Below are 15,013 nucleotides of genomic sequence, written 5' to 3' on the forward strand. Positions count from 1 at the left end.
GGAAAAAGAGGATTTTGGCCCAAGAGGAAACAAAGAATCTTGCTGTGTTAATGGCTGTGCTACTCTCCAACATGCATTTCACTGTCTAATGTGTATTGGAGGATGATGGATGAGTACAGTGATAAATAAGCACAGAGTAGTTCTTCTTCAGGTCCACTCAGAGTCTGGAGATCACTTGTTCTGGGATAATTAATGATCTCTTTGTTTCTGGCAAAATCATCAGTGAAGAATGTGAAAGTACTACGTAGACATTCCTGTTGAGAAGAATTCAAGCCAAAACATTTTTGGAGATTATTATTTTGAGCAATGTCAGTCATTTATTTGTCACCCGACAGTATCTCCTCCTGTCCTTACATGACCTGTTAAATCTGAGGTCAAGTCAAACGTAGTTCTGTAGGCTGATATCAAATCGCTACGGGCTTGGAAGTCCCACAAAGAAGAGTCAGAGCTCTTTAAAAAGCAGGAAATTATTGTAAAATTATTCTAAATATTCTGATATCAAACAACTCATGCTCGCTGCTCTGTGTGGCACAATGTCAAAGCTAATAGGCTGATGTTTAGCATTTAGCATATATGTTTGCCATGTTTTTTCAGCAGCCCATTATTCAAAAATAATAATAATAATAATGTTTTGTGCTTAAACTTTATCAAACTGCAACAATTTCACAATGGTAATGTTATCATGAGGTCACCTGACCATGAACACAAAGGTCACCTTATGTTTGCATGTGAAAATACACTTAACATAATAAGGGCTTTTGTTTCTGTTGAGCAAATGGGCTTTTGGTTCAATTGGACATATTTTAAACTATTGTGTTTCAGAATAACGGGATGTTAGAACAATGGGCAGTCCCCAACGTCAATCCAATATCTGTTGAGAGAATCCACCCAGTAGTTACTGAGATTTCTGTGTGGACCAAAGTGGTGGACTGACCGGCAGACATCTGCTTGCATCTAAAAATCAATGTAAAGTATGATAGTAAAGCAAATTTCTAGGTTAAAAATGGAAAATACAACAATAAGATGTGTTGCAGTTATAGTAACATATGCAACATGCTTGCAGGTGTTGTCTTTTTCCTTGCGTGTCATCATGTTAAAAAGGTCAGAAAGAGGTAGAGTGGCTCATTTTACCACATAATGCTTATTTCTTGCTCAGTAAGGCTCACCAAACCTCACTCCAAGCTGAAGTGAAAATATGGTAGACCTGTATCCCTGATGGTCTTACCACATGTCCAGTCTGTTTACATTTTTCCTTCATGTTACAGACTCCCTATTCACCTGCAGCATTCTCTTTTTAATCCACAGAATGCAAACAGTTCACGAAAAAACATGCAGGTCTAAATCACCCTTTAATCTGTTCTGGGAATTGTTTATTCCAACTGATGTGAAAAGCGTTTCTGTGGAAAAAAATCTGTGAAGCCTATGGACATCACTTCAGGGTGGATATGATACAGTCCTTACACTGCAAGGAATGTCATGGATGTCTGAACATGTGGAATGTCAACACAGCACTACATACACATGTGTCACACACACACACACACACACACACACACACACACACACACACACACACACACACACACACACACACACACACACACGTCACCAGAACTAATGCGGTTTCAATCTGCCAGCTGGATGTGAGCGATTGACGGAGAGAAAGCCAAAGCAGCATTGGAGGAAGACGCCTACCGCTGTGTACCCTGTTCAAAACACATGTCTGGAACACTCTATCAATCTGATCTAGAATGGTTTGGGATCTTCCACTTGACACCAAATTAAATTCTCATAATGAATCACAGCAAACCATATGAGAGTCAAATAGCTGGATCAGGGGGAAGGAAGTTCCAGATTTCCCAGCTGTCGCAAACAGCATGAGCTCGCCTGCTGCAGGCGAGATGGAGAGCGAACTGAATGTAATCTGCAGTTGTCCAAGCAAACAGGGCAGAACATAATGCCTGCTTGTGTGTGTGTTGTCATACCTCTGTACATATATGGACCAAATGTGCTCAAAAAGGCAGATAGAAGTAGAAAACATTTCAGACTGAGGAGGTTTTGGTTGGTATGTTACAGATTACATGACTACTTGTATGTGAAAGGGATCACTCGTAGCAATGGACCTAAAGAGAATTAACACCAGACTGCAGTTCCCCTCTGCTCTACAGAGCTTTATTACTTCTCGTAGCATCTTTTAGGGCTTCTGGCCTGCAGCTTTATTGTTTGGGTCTTTCTCAACACTCTCATAGCGTTGTTTTTGGACGCAACAGGCAGCTTTTTTTGGTGAAAAAGCTCTGTACACTTCCTTCCTTCCAGCACCAAACAGCAAACACAGACAAAGTTCGAAAATAAGCTGGTGAACATAGTGGAGCAATTACCAGATAAAGAGCAAAATTATTTCTTTTAGGAGTTGTTACACACCAAAACTGAGCTAAAAGAGAGTGAATATTGGACTTACAATCCAATTGAATAGCAATGTATCTGCTGGATGTGTAAATAAGCAACAGTTTGCTAACATGTTTGCCTTTTCAACTTTAAAAGTGATAATTTCTCAGTGTTGTGTTCAGCTTGCTTCCGCTGCAGGAACTGGGAATTTAGGAAGCAGACCGAGTCTAATGAAAGAAGATACTGCAGACAGTTTGCATTATGAATATTGTGTGATTTTGGAGCTTAAAGATGGGGTCAGGGAATGAGACTCAACAAAACATTCACAACTATTGTTTTAGTGTGGAGGAAACAGAAGAGAGAGATATCGCAAGATATCACTAAGTGTGGACTTTGTTTGTTTATTTTAACAGTGTATGCAAACCACCCACTACATTTATTATGCAGATAATTTATGTTTTAATAGATAAAACATAAATTATCTGCATAATAAATTGATAAAACTTGGGGTAAGATGATTTTTTTGTTTTTTGGGTGAACTAACCCTTTAAATGATCTTCATGTAGTGGGTGGTTTGCATACACTGTTAAAAGTCCACACTTAGTCAACTGCCTCAGTGACCTCACACACACACACACACACACACACACACACACACACACACACACACACACACACACAGCCCAGGGCTTGGTATCCTGCAAACACTCACTCAATCAATATCTCTCTGTGTTTGAAATTGTGTTAGTTCTGTGTGTCTGTGTGTGTGTGAGTGTGTCTGTCTGTATAAGTGCATCACATCATTGTGTTTAAGAGATAATGATTAACACGAAGCTCTTCAAAGCGATCACTTCAGTATTGGCGGTTTTAATGGGTTTATAAGTACATCCATACACACACCGTCCCTCTAACACACACACACACACACACTAATTAATTAGTGTGTACTGACTCATTCACTCACTCACTCACAGCATTTTCTGCTCTTATTGTAGGTTAATGGCTGTAATGGAAAAGCTTCATTTACATTTCCGCCTTTTCAATTCACGTGGATGTTAATGTGTTTTTAACACAACTCGTGGGTCATGTAGACGGGGATCAGTTATCTGTGGGGCCATCATAACAGATCCAGGTGTCAGGATGTTTGACATAGTGCTTCCATGTGAAGTGCAGCTTTGTTAATATGATAGAAAGGAGCCTTATAAAGGAAACCCTGACACCATGTGCAAATACACTGTGTCCCTAATTATCAATAAAACACTTCATACGCTTCGAAATCAAAGTGAGTATTTGTCAGCTACAACCAAACTAACAATGAGCTGCAATGAGCCTGTATCACCAGAGGCTGCCCATTATTCCAAAACCCAATAGTCCAGAAAATGTCCAATCGACCGAAAGCCCATTTGTCCAGTGGCCCGTTATTCACAAAACCAAAGCCCATCGCTCTGAAGGCCATTTTTCCGATCATTCTCCCTGGAGATTTTTGCCATTAATATTGTATTTGGACATGTAGAAAAGGACAAAGTCAGATCACATTTGTCATCAGGGTAACAAAATTAAACATGTGGTTAAGGGTAGCAGTGTGGTTATGTTTAAACTAACTTTAGGTTAGGTGGAGGAAAGGACCAAGGTTTGGGTTAAAATAAGCACGTTCGTTAAGTCAATTAAGTAACATGTGTAAGTTGGTAATACTACACTATGTATGTTCATAACAACGGACCTTCGGAGCCAGTGGCGGACGTTGTTGCATTTCAAAGTTGTGATGCATTCAAAGGGCAATTTTATCATGTTTTATCTACCATAGGGGCAACTGAGAGGGCACAAATGGCCAATGGAACATTTTTTTGGACTTTTGAGGTTTTGGAAAAAACAGGCTGTCAGAACAATGGCAAGGCACCAGCTAAACAGAATAGTTTACTATTTTAAACACAGACAAGACTGCTTTGACAAAGAGAGTTGAAATTAACCCTCAGAAAGGAAACGATTGCCATGATACAACATGAAATAACCCTCCTTTATATTAGCGTTTGCAATACGAGACTATCATTAAGTTTCTACCTTCCTTTGTCTGCATGTATTTTTCAGACAGGCAGCTGGTCATTTGTCAAAAAACAGAATTGTCAAATCCTTTTCTGTCAACTTGAGGAAGAAACTACAATGGTTGTAACAACTCACTGTGGACATTTTGTTTTTGTTGTTTGATAGTATGATCTGTTTCTTTTTAAAAAATACATCAATGGTTAGTAACACTTGAAAATGTAGTGTCCAACTTGCATCATCATCAACAAAACCAAACCAGTTGTTGCCAGAATTCACTGAAATGAGGATCTTTTTGTTCATTTTTGATGTTCTTGACACACTCAAATTATTGCCTCCCATTCATGTTGATTTCACTATGAGTTTATTTATTACCTCTAACGGTCCTTTTCTCTCTTTTATTTTAATTATGCGAGCAGTGTGAGATTTCCAGATGGTTTTCTGTAATATTTTGCAGAGTGTTCTGTATTGTCTGCAGGCTTATTGATCTGTTGTGGCAGGAAGGTTTGGCTCTGATTCAGACAGCATCTTCAGCATGAACTAAATATAGTTCAGATGCAGCTTTCAACCAGCAGCAGCACTTAGAATTTTTTTTTTTCATGAGTGCAGTTAACATCTCATACAGTACTGATGACTAACCTAACATTTCTTAACTATGCCGTTTCCATGCTGTCATATTGTTTTGCTATCACAAAGTAATACTGTGTGGTCAAAATGGGACTCACAATGTTGCAAGGGCATTATGAAAGTACGTACTGTAAGTCTAGCTGTAATGCTGTGATTTTATTGGCTAAATCAAAAATGCAATACATGTATAAATTAAGAAAATCACATTGTATCAAACAACATTGTGAATCTTGCATACAAGGATCATGATGCAACAGCCTCTCACTAAACTAAATGACCTTAATCAATTCCCCTCTGAATTCTGTCCACCACCTACTGCGCCAGATGCTTTGTTACACAGAACAATCTGGGAAGTCATTGTTGGAAATTGTTTGGAAAAGGGCAGGCGCTTTCAAAAAATGCTCGGCAGGTGATTGGCTGAACCATCTGTCTCTCACCTTCTATCACAGGCGAACTTCAACCAATCAGATCAACAAACCTGAAGCCAGTCGGGAGAAGAGTGAAAACATCTCTTCCATCGAGAAAAGCCTTCAGTACTTTCTTTGCTCTTCTTTCAGTAAAGAAATACTCTACTGATATAACAGATGCAAGCAGCATCTATGCTAACCTCTTTAGCAGCCACCATTGTTGTTTTTGAGCAAACAGCCACTCACACACATTCTCACACACATCTAGCATTGAACCGCGTCAAGCTCATGTCATAGCTGCCAGTACTTCCTCACAGGACGCCGACTGGTCCAAACCACTGTGGTTTGGACACAAGCACATAGCTTCAGACTGGCAAGATGGATTCTCTAGAGTCCAGCTGCCTTGCAAGGTTAGTCCAACAATACTTGAAATATATTAAACCACACAAAACAGGGCCGGTTTGGGGGAATGAGATGCAAACAGCACACTAAACAACCGTGACGACTGGAGTTCTGGCATTAGACGATCCCAAAGAAGGGAAGAAACACAGAGTTTTAGTGAGGTCTTGGATGGAGAGACAAGGCCAACACGAGCTATACCATTACCTCCTGGGGAGTGGCCGTAAAGGTAAAGCTGTTCATTTACAGTCATGTCTCCCTCAGGTGACACACAAGTGATGTTAAAAATATTAAACATATTACTTGTTATTACTGGCGGGGATTGAATCTGAAGACTTAAAGTTAGTGTTTTTACAAAGGATGCTGTCTGGATCAGACCCAGTCCATCTCGGTCGTATTTAGGCATCACACCCAAATATTCATCGTACATTAAAAGGCTCCACAGTCCTGTCCGTGTCTTACCTGGAACCTACTCTTATCTCCTGCAATTTATTTTGTCTCAGTAACTCATAAGAATTCAAAAGCTCATCTTGATTAATCTGATATCTGTGTACTGAAAAGAAGAAGCCTTTCAGCTAGGGGTCACTTAATTTACACAATAAAGTGTAAATTGATGACTCATTGAGCATATGGGCATATTAAGATCATCCATGGATGACAGAGTGCAGAGTCCTCTTGTAGCCTTTAAGGGCTTCGTGAAGCTTCATGTATGTGGGCATATTGACTCCAAATACAACTCTGTCAAGACACCCTCATGAACCCTGAGGAGTTATGAATGAAAGTCAGGCTGGAGGAATCCAAAAGCTGCTTGAATCCACAACATCAGTAACATCAAAGAAAAAATAAAAGCATTTGGGGTGTTGATGGAAGATTCAGCTGTGTTAAGTGTAACTTAGAGGTTATACAAGGATGAATTCCTTGTTGTTTTAGAGTGTGACTTGGTCTGCAAGAATACTGTTTCTAGTAGTAATCATGATATTTTACTCGCCGAGTTGCTTGTAGTGACAAACCAACAGAATGATCACTCTCCAGTTCCTCCAAGCTCTACAGAGCTTAATAGCATGTTTCAATTCAATTCAATTTAAATTAAATTTTATTTGTGTATAGCTATAACTATAACAGTTATCTCAGGACCCTTAGCGCAGGTCTAGACCATACTCATGAATTGATGATTTACAGTGTCAATCAATTCCCACCATGAGCAAGCACTTGCTAACAGTGGCAAGGAAAAACTCCAGAAACGTCCGGCAGTGTTTCAGCTGCTTGTTTTGTTTTTTTATGGCCTGTAACTTTACTGTTTGGGTTCACTCTCAGCACTCTCAGCAACCTCATTTAAGGCAGCAGCATGCAGCCGGGGGATTATTTTTGTGAAAAAGCTCCCATATGCTAACTGTCCAGCAACAAATGACAGACAAAGTTAGCAGCTGGTGAACAAGGAGCATTTAACAGATGTGTCTGTTGAAAGTAGAATGAGGAAATGTTCTGCCAGGACGTTCGCCATAACAATCTTACAGTGATAATATGTCATTGTTGTGTTTACAGGTTGTTACAGGTTGTTCCAAGTGGACCAAAAAACTCACAATATATACTGCTTTAAAAGACGACAAGTCCTGGGTTAGCCAAACCTATTTAGTGGGGGAAAAGACTGTAATTAATTATACCCAAACTGTCCATTATAATACATTAAAAAAGTCATAAATCCATCACAGTTTACCGACAGATTATTGTGCACTTTCTGTAGTTGTTACCTCCAAATAAAGTGATCTAGATATTCTCACTAGCTCGTTTACAGCCTGTCTGAATTTAGATTTTTATAATACTGTATTATTGAAATATTAATATATTATAAAGTTTATATGGTGTTAGGAAACAATTACTTATTTACACATCCAGCATGCATCAATCAATATTATTTGTCATTTGTAGTTGTGTTTGAGTCCACCTGTTCTGTACAGTGTGTTTTTAACAGCTAAATGAAAACAGCTCCGGTGCTCTTCTTCTTTTCTCTCTCTGCTTCTCCATCAGTTTTTTTCCCCCCATCTGTTTTTTTCCTTCCCACACAAACATCTATCCGAACACACACACACACACACACACACACACACACACACACACACACACACACACACACACACACACACACACACACACACACACACACACACACACACACACACACACACACACACACACACACACACATCACAACGGAAGTGGAGGAATTCCCAGGTGGCTTCAAGCCCAAAAAAACTTCTTGTCTCTTTTAAAATGAGCTTCTCATCACTTGACGGGGGCCTTTGAAAGAGAAATGTGGTGAATCCCACTCTCCCTTTCATGCCAGGACACACGGCCCCTTCAGCCTTACACATCTCAGCCCGGCTTGAGAGGCACGGCCCTCGTTAGCTGGGTGTTAAATATTTAATACTCCCCAAACTACAGAGAAAGAGAGAGAGGGTGGACAAGAAAGAGAAAGAAGGGATACGTGACACAAACACGCAGCGGCAGCGAGTCTGTGTGGTGCTTTGAACATGTACCCACGTAGTTTGGGGTTGTTTATGCAAACTGAGTCAGCTTTATTGGGAAAATTAAGCATTATATGTGTAAATGTAGACTTTAATGGATATTTTCTGTCCTCTTTCTGTCTGGTTTGTTTTGTACTACTTTAATGAAATGACCCAGACAGAAGACACACACACACACACACACACACACACACCACTGAACACATATAGCCTCAATATTAACATTAATGTATTCAGTGTGGTCTCTTTCTTTTACAAACACTGAACCCAATGAGACCTGCTGATATGCACACATACATTTATGAAGCTTTTATGTAATCTAATTATGCAGTTGATTTACATACTAAACAAACAAATAAAAATACGTTAACATAGTCAAATGCATGCGTGCTGAGCTTTTTATGAATGCAGACTGAATACGGCACACATGACCCTTCAACAGTTCCACCACAGCTCAGATTTGCATCTCAAGCTTCTTTGCCTCTTACTATACGTTTCTCTTGTTGTTTTTCAATCCCCCATAATAGAAGCTGTGGCCTGAAGGCAGGCTTTGTTAGCAGGACATCGTGAGAGCACCATGTCCCCCCACTAATATAATCAGTTTCAGTGAATTACAACAGCGCCTAATGGCATTAGGACCTGCTGACACTCATTTAGTCCACTTAAGTTCCTGCATGTCTCAGACTTTGGAAAGTTGGGGCAGGGAGCTGAGAGACTGACAGCTGTCTAAACAGCATCTCTTCCTGGTGAGACAGGAGCATTACAATGAGGAGGTTTCACACTGCCAAAAATCTTCAGAGGATCTCTTAACTCTGAGGCACTTTCTAAATCTTCTGCTACAATAATCTGTCTGAAGGGGATTTTTAAGGAGTTTAAGTGAATTGAGGTCTGTTTTTTTCATATTCAAAATGTAACATGTTTTCCAAAATTAAACCCTAGAGAAAGAGCAGTGTTCTCGTTTTCCTTCCACACGCATACAAATTATTATTTTCAATCACTAAAATAAGACAATTAAATGCTGCAATTTACATTTACATTTATATTTAAGTAGCTCAGCTGTTTTCATTTCTGCTTGACAAGACTAACAATCAACAACCAAAACATGGTTGTAGAAATGTAGAGATACCTTCATGTAACCTACCTGTTGATTTCATGAATACAGAAATGGCCACTCACTGTCCTACTTTTCATTTCCTTTTTTGGGGGGTTGTTGTATTTGAGTAATTATTAATGAAAAATCTTCATTACTTTTGCAACCTTTCATCATTGCATGAGGAAACAAGACAAAAGGTTTTGGTAGCTGCTCTCTGAGGCTGTATGACAATACTAACATGCTGATGTTAAGCAGGTATAATGTTTGCTTTGTTAAACATCTTAGTTTTTCCATGTTAGCATAGAACTAAAGTATTGGACAAATAAACATTTTGGCACTATATAAACAGTGAAAGTATCACCACATTTGTTTTCATCTCAATCATATTAATCATTTATTTTTCAGTCTGGACCGACAGACTGACATTGCCATCTACTAACTGTTTAAGCAGAACCACCTGCAAGCAAGGCTACAAAATTAAAACAATGAATCATTTGGCAGACATTTGGCAATTAATATTCTGTCAATCAACTAATTGAGTAATTGGTTTGTATGAAGCCCCTGAAACTACTTTTGCATTGACCAGATTCCAACAAACCAAATGTGGGACAAAAAGTTTGTGTAGGACGTCAATGCTGAGAGGTAGTCTCAAATGATCATAACATCTGTCTCATAACATCTGTCTCATAACATCTGTCTCATAACATCTCTGTGCTTTGTCCTTTGGTGGATTTTTATTCAGGTTACGATTTCTTGCATTTTTCCCTGTTGGTAGCGCAACAAGACGGTGACAGGTTAACCTGCACAGCCCTGTCATGACAGCCTTCCCTACTTTTCTTCACAGCCACTAGATTAAACACAGATTTTAGAAAAGCATGCAGTGGTTTCAATTTGGAGACCTAGGGTCAATCAAAATGTGTGACATTGGCCTCAATATGTGGAACGAGGGATAAAAAGTCTATGCAGTCCCCCTCGTAATAGAAAAAGGCTGAGATGTATCATGATAGTGCTGTATTAAGAGCTACTGCTGGTTGTGGCCACAGTGTGAGTGAATGTAGCCTTGGTTGTTGCTGGCTCAGTCAGTCAATCATTGCAGTTAATGTTAAGATAATTCGCAGAGTTCCTTCACCAAGTTCTGCACACACTGCTGCTGTTGCCCTAGCCCATAACCATGTCCACAGCCACAGCTTCCACCACAACTCAACCCAGCAGGCTGAAGAGCTCCAGCTGTGCTCACAGCCAATGACTGTATACTGTCAGAGCTCTTCTTTCTGGGGGACAGTATCTGTACAACATTTCCCTAAACCGGCAGTGTATCATAACTGAACTTACCTAATAATAAAAGTTATTGCAAGGGAACACAAAAGTAGTTCAGAAAGAAAACTCACACAAAATATGAAGCGTAAACTCAGCACCTTTAGCACGATATCGATAAACCTCTGAGGAAGATGAGCAAAGAAATAAAAGAGGCCAAACAGAAACTGTAGCTTTGGTCTAACATAATCACCAATTTTTACATGAGCAAAAGGCCAATCAGTTCCTGTCATTATTCATACCTGAGTTGCTCTTCTCTCTCTAATAGAGTACAGTGTTTGCATGTTAAACATAGCACGCATGACCCTCCTTTGAAGATGTATGCAACGAATGAGAATTAGCTACACATAGCATTAAAAGTTATTACTCGTTTTAAGCTCACTTCTTTTGACGTCAAAAGGACAAAGAGTGATGGTGATACTGAGCACAAGGGTGTCATGTTTTATACATAAAACACGAACAGAGGTATTATTATTCTACTTATGCAGCTGAGTGATTAAGTAGACAGCTCTGTGGTCATAAATAATAGGGACATTGTCTCAGTCTCTTAGGTCAGAAATATTCATTGTTAATAACATTCTGGGGAAAGAACAGCTCGTGTTTTTCATTATCACAGAGACCTTGTTAACCACTTTCTTGGACATGCGCCCTTATTTTTCCTGCAGGACTAAACACGCGCTTTGCAGACACTTCAAACCATATCTAACTCCTATTGATGAGTGAAGACAAGATTGTAGATCTGGGTGGAATATGATGAAGCCTTTAATATGTTAAAAAAAAAAAAGCAGTAGTGTGTTACACTGTGTTTGTGGAGAAGTTCCTGTGGGAGCTGCCCTGGTGAATTAATCATGAACTCTCTCATACTGACCGTACAACTCAGATTAAAGGAATTCATTAAAGGGTAGCAGCAGACTGATGCAATCAATGACAATCCATATGCTTATAGCAAGGGAGGTGAACTATAGGATGTGGAGAATGTTAATACAGAAATGTAGTTTGAAATCAATATATCACAATATGACAATGTACAGTGGTGGAAGAGGTAAAGTAAAAGTAAAAAGTAGAAATACTATAGTACGAGTAAAACACAAATTTGAAGAACAATAACAAGTCATCACAATATGATTCCACTGAAAGCCAACATACAAGCCTCACACTCATGATGAAATGAAATATGTCACTGCCATGTACAAGGACTCCAGACCAGATTGGACTTCACTAGCCTGCCAAGTAGTTGTAGTAGAGAAATCTAATAAGCTGAATTTAACAGCTCAATAGATTTTCATTTGGTACTTAAGTTGTTTTTTCAAGTCTCGTTTCATTTCTATCCTCTTACAAATATCTGTACTTTCTACTCAGGCTTGTTATTTTAGTTTGAATGCATTTGAGGGGATTTAATGATTATTATTATTGTTCGCATCATTGCACGCCTTCCCAACATCAAGACAAGTGCAGACCATGCATGACAGGCCTTTTCGATGTAACAAGTTGAAAACAGACACTTTTGACTCCTTCAGGCATATATGGTGGCTCATACACTCATCATCATTCTTGAATTGTCCATTGTTAGCTCAGCACCAGGTAGGGCTCTCCTGTCTTGCCTGTCACCTCCATGTGTCCTGCACACAGAGAGCCCATGCACTGCGCTCTGGATGATTTGCCCCCTGCCTGCATTGTATTTCTCACATCAGATGGTGGTCTCTGAGATGCAGAGTCTCAGCTTCTCCACTCCTTTATGTTTTGACGTTCCCAAGCCTAAACCGGGATTACATTTTCCTGCATGTGTTGACCAGCCTCTGATTTTCATTGCAGCATGCTCCTGGAGTGACGCACCACCTCGATCAATCTGCAGAGCTGTTTGTAGGTGTTGACTAGAAGAGTAGGAGAAACTGTTTTAAATTCGATTTTACAGTCCGTTTATTGGCTCTGATTTTCAGATCTGATAAAAATTTTAAAGCTGGTCTTTTATTGTGGGGAAAAATTACCCAGAGTATTGAAACCTTCCCAGCCTATGCTTCTCTGAAAACAGAAATAAAAACTAAGCACCCACTTAGCTGCCAATTATTCATCATCTTTATTTAAAGATTTTCTTAGGCCTTTTGATTCTTTTTAACCTCCTGTGTTCAAGTGAGTGAAACAGGGTGAATCAGAGGAGATTAGTCTTCAGCAGTGAGATGTTAAAGTGTTGAAATACTAATCTCCAGTGTTCAATATTCTACCCTAAAAATCCTGAAAAGCTTTGTTGGTTGGCAGGAGATTGAGACATCAATGAGACTCCTCAGACAGGAGAAACGTACGCTCTGAGGAGTTTTACTATGTTAGCTACTGGAGCGATACAAACAGAGGCAGATGAACTGTATACTGCTTACTATGCAAAGGCCTATGACTGACCCTTAAATGGGATCAAGTGCAACAATATTCTTACTAACTTTAATTATCACTGATAATATAGTTTATGTGTATTTACATAAAACATTTATTGTTAGTATTAAGACACATTTCAACCTTCTGATATACAGAATATACATGTGCCGCAAAACAAACCAGTCAAAGTCAAAAAGCCTCAATGAAATCAGAGGCTCAATAAAGAAAAGCTCAGGTGCAGAGAGATACAAGATATTAAAGGCCCAACGAAATGTTAAGAAGCACCAGGTATGAAGCTCAAACTAGCAAATAAAACTTTAGCTTGCTTAATCTTTAAGTAACGTAAGTATGTTCACTTAACTAGATTAAAAATGGCCAAGAGCTTACTTAAAATTGCCAGTGTTGGTAGGCTAAATATGAAGCTTCAGCCAGCAGTCAGTTCAGCTTAGCTTAGCTTAGCTTAGCATAAAGACTGGAAACAGGAGTAAATAGCCTGGCTCTTACCGAAGGTATCACAAGTTTTCATTCTTACACTACTTTTTGTATGAATTCAACTTATAATATATCACATATTACTTAGGGAGATGAAGACAGAGCCAGGCTAGCTGTTTCCCCCTATTTCCAGCCTTTATGCTAAGCTAAGAGGTTGCTGGCTGTAGTAGCTTCAAATTTACCAAACAGCGAGACAGTAGTGTGTTTCCTAAAATGTGGATTTATTCCTGTATTGTTTGGTTTTCACAGATGTTAAATCAAGATTTTACAGTTAAAATAAGTAACTTTTGATTCGTATTTATTCCTGTAAGAACCTTTGAAACCTCGTCATTAACAAATCACTTCATTTCCTCTACTAATTCCATCCTACACTAATTCAATGGCAATAACGTGCGCCAAGGCGTGTTATCTTTCAACAATGGCCCATGTTCAAGGCTGAAGCAGACACTCATAAATCATCCAATGCAATCAATACAGGAGGGATATAAGATGCCGCTGGGCTGGACTGTAGGTCCCAAAAAAATAGGTTATGTAAAAGTTCACTTACATAATATTTTTTTCTACAGTGGAAAATCTCAGAGTACGCTTGAAAGCTGCAGGACAAACAAATAATGATCTTCTCCTGTTTGTTTTTTAATCAAACCTTCTTACCGACGGTATCCAAATGGAGAATATGAAATATTATGGAATAGTCTTTTTTACAGATAAAGATTAATAGCAGTCTTGGTGTAAGCTATTTTAAATTAGCCATAAAGTAGTTAGTAAGTCCAAGTGTAGTTTCCCTGTAGATAATTTACTTTTGAATCGGTCAGTTTAATGATTACGTTAAGGGCTGTTTCCCATGAATGAGACCGAATACAGACCAAATGAGGAGTGAACCATGTGACCAGTATTAGTATCCACAGGAGGTGCCATTGTCTTTCAACAGCAAATTACATGTCAAGGTATTTCACTGAGAATAGAGAGCAGCTGATAAATCAATACACTTTTTGTCTAAAAAAAAAACAGGTCAATGCCGTTTATCAGAGCCAAACAAAGGAATGAATAAGCAACATGACATCAAGCTGTCTGGTGCCAGTCCTTGCTCTGACATGTTATATGAAAATCTGGATGTTGGTGAAACAGAAAAAATTTAGACAAATCAGTTTAATCAGAGACGGATATCTACTCGGCACCCATATTATTGCATAATAGCTGTAAAGACAAATAGAAACAGAGCATGACAGGCCACAAGCTGAATAAGGAGTTTGGTTCATAAGGAGTTGGTTGTGATGTTTAGGTGGGGCCTTTAAAGTATCAGGTTGCTATTATTTTATACTCCAAGAAAGAATCTGACACCTCCCTGGGGCATGCTCACTTTGACAAAGATGGAC

The sequence above is a fragment of the Dicentrarchus labrax genome, unplaced genomic scaffold, assembly GCF_905237075.1.
Source record: "Dicentrarchus labrax unplaced genomic scaffold, dlabrax2021, whole genome shotgun sequence".
Classification (NCBI taxonomy): Eukaryota; Metazoa; Chordata; class Actinopteri; family Moronidae; genus Dicentrarchus; species Dicentrarchus labrax.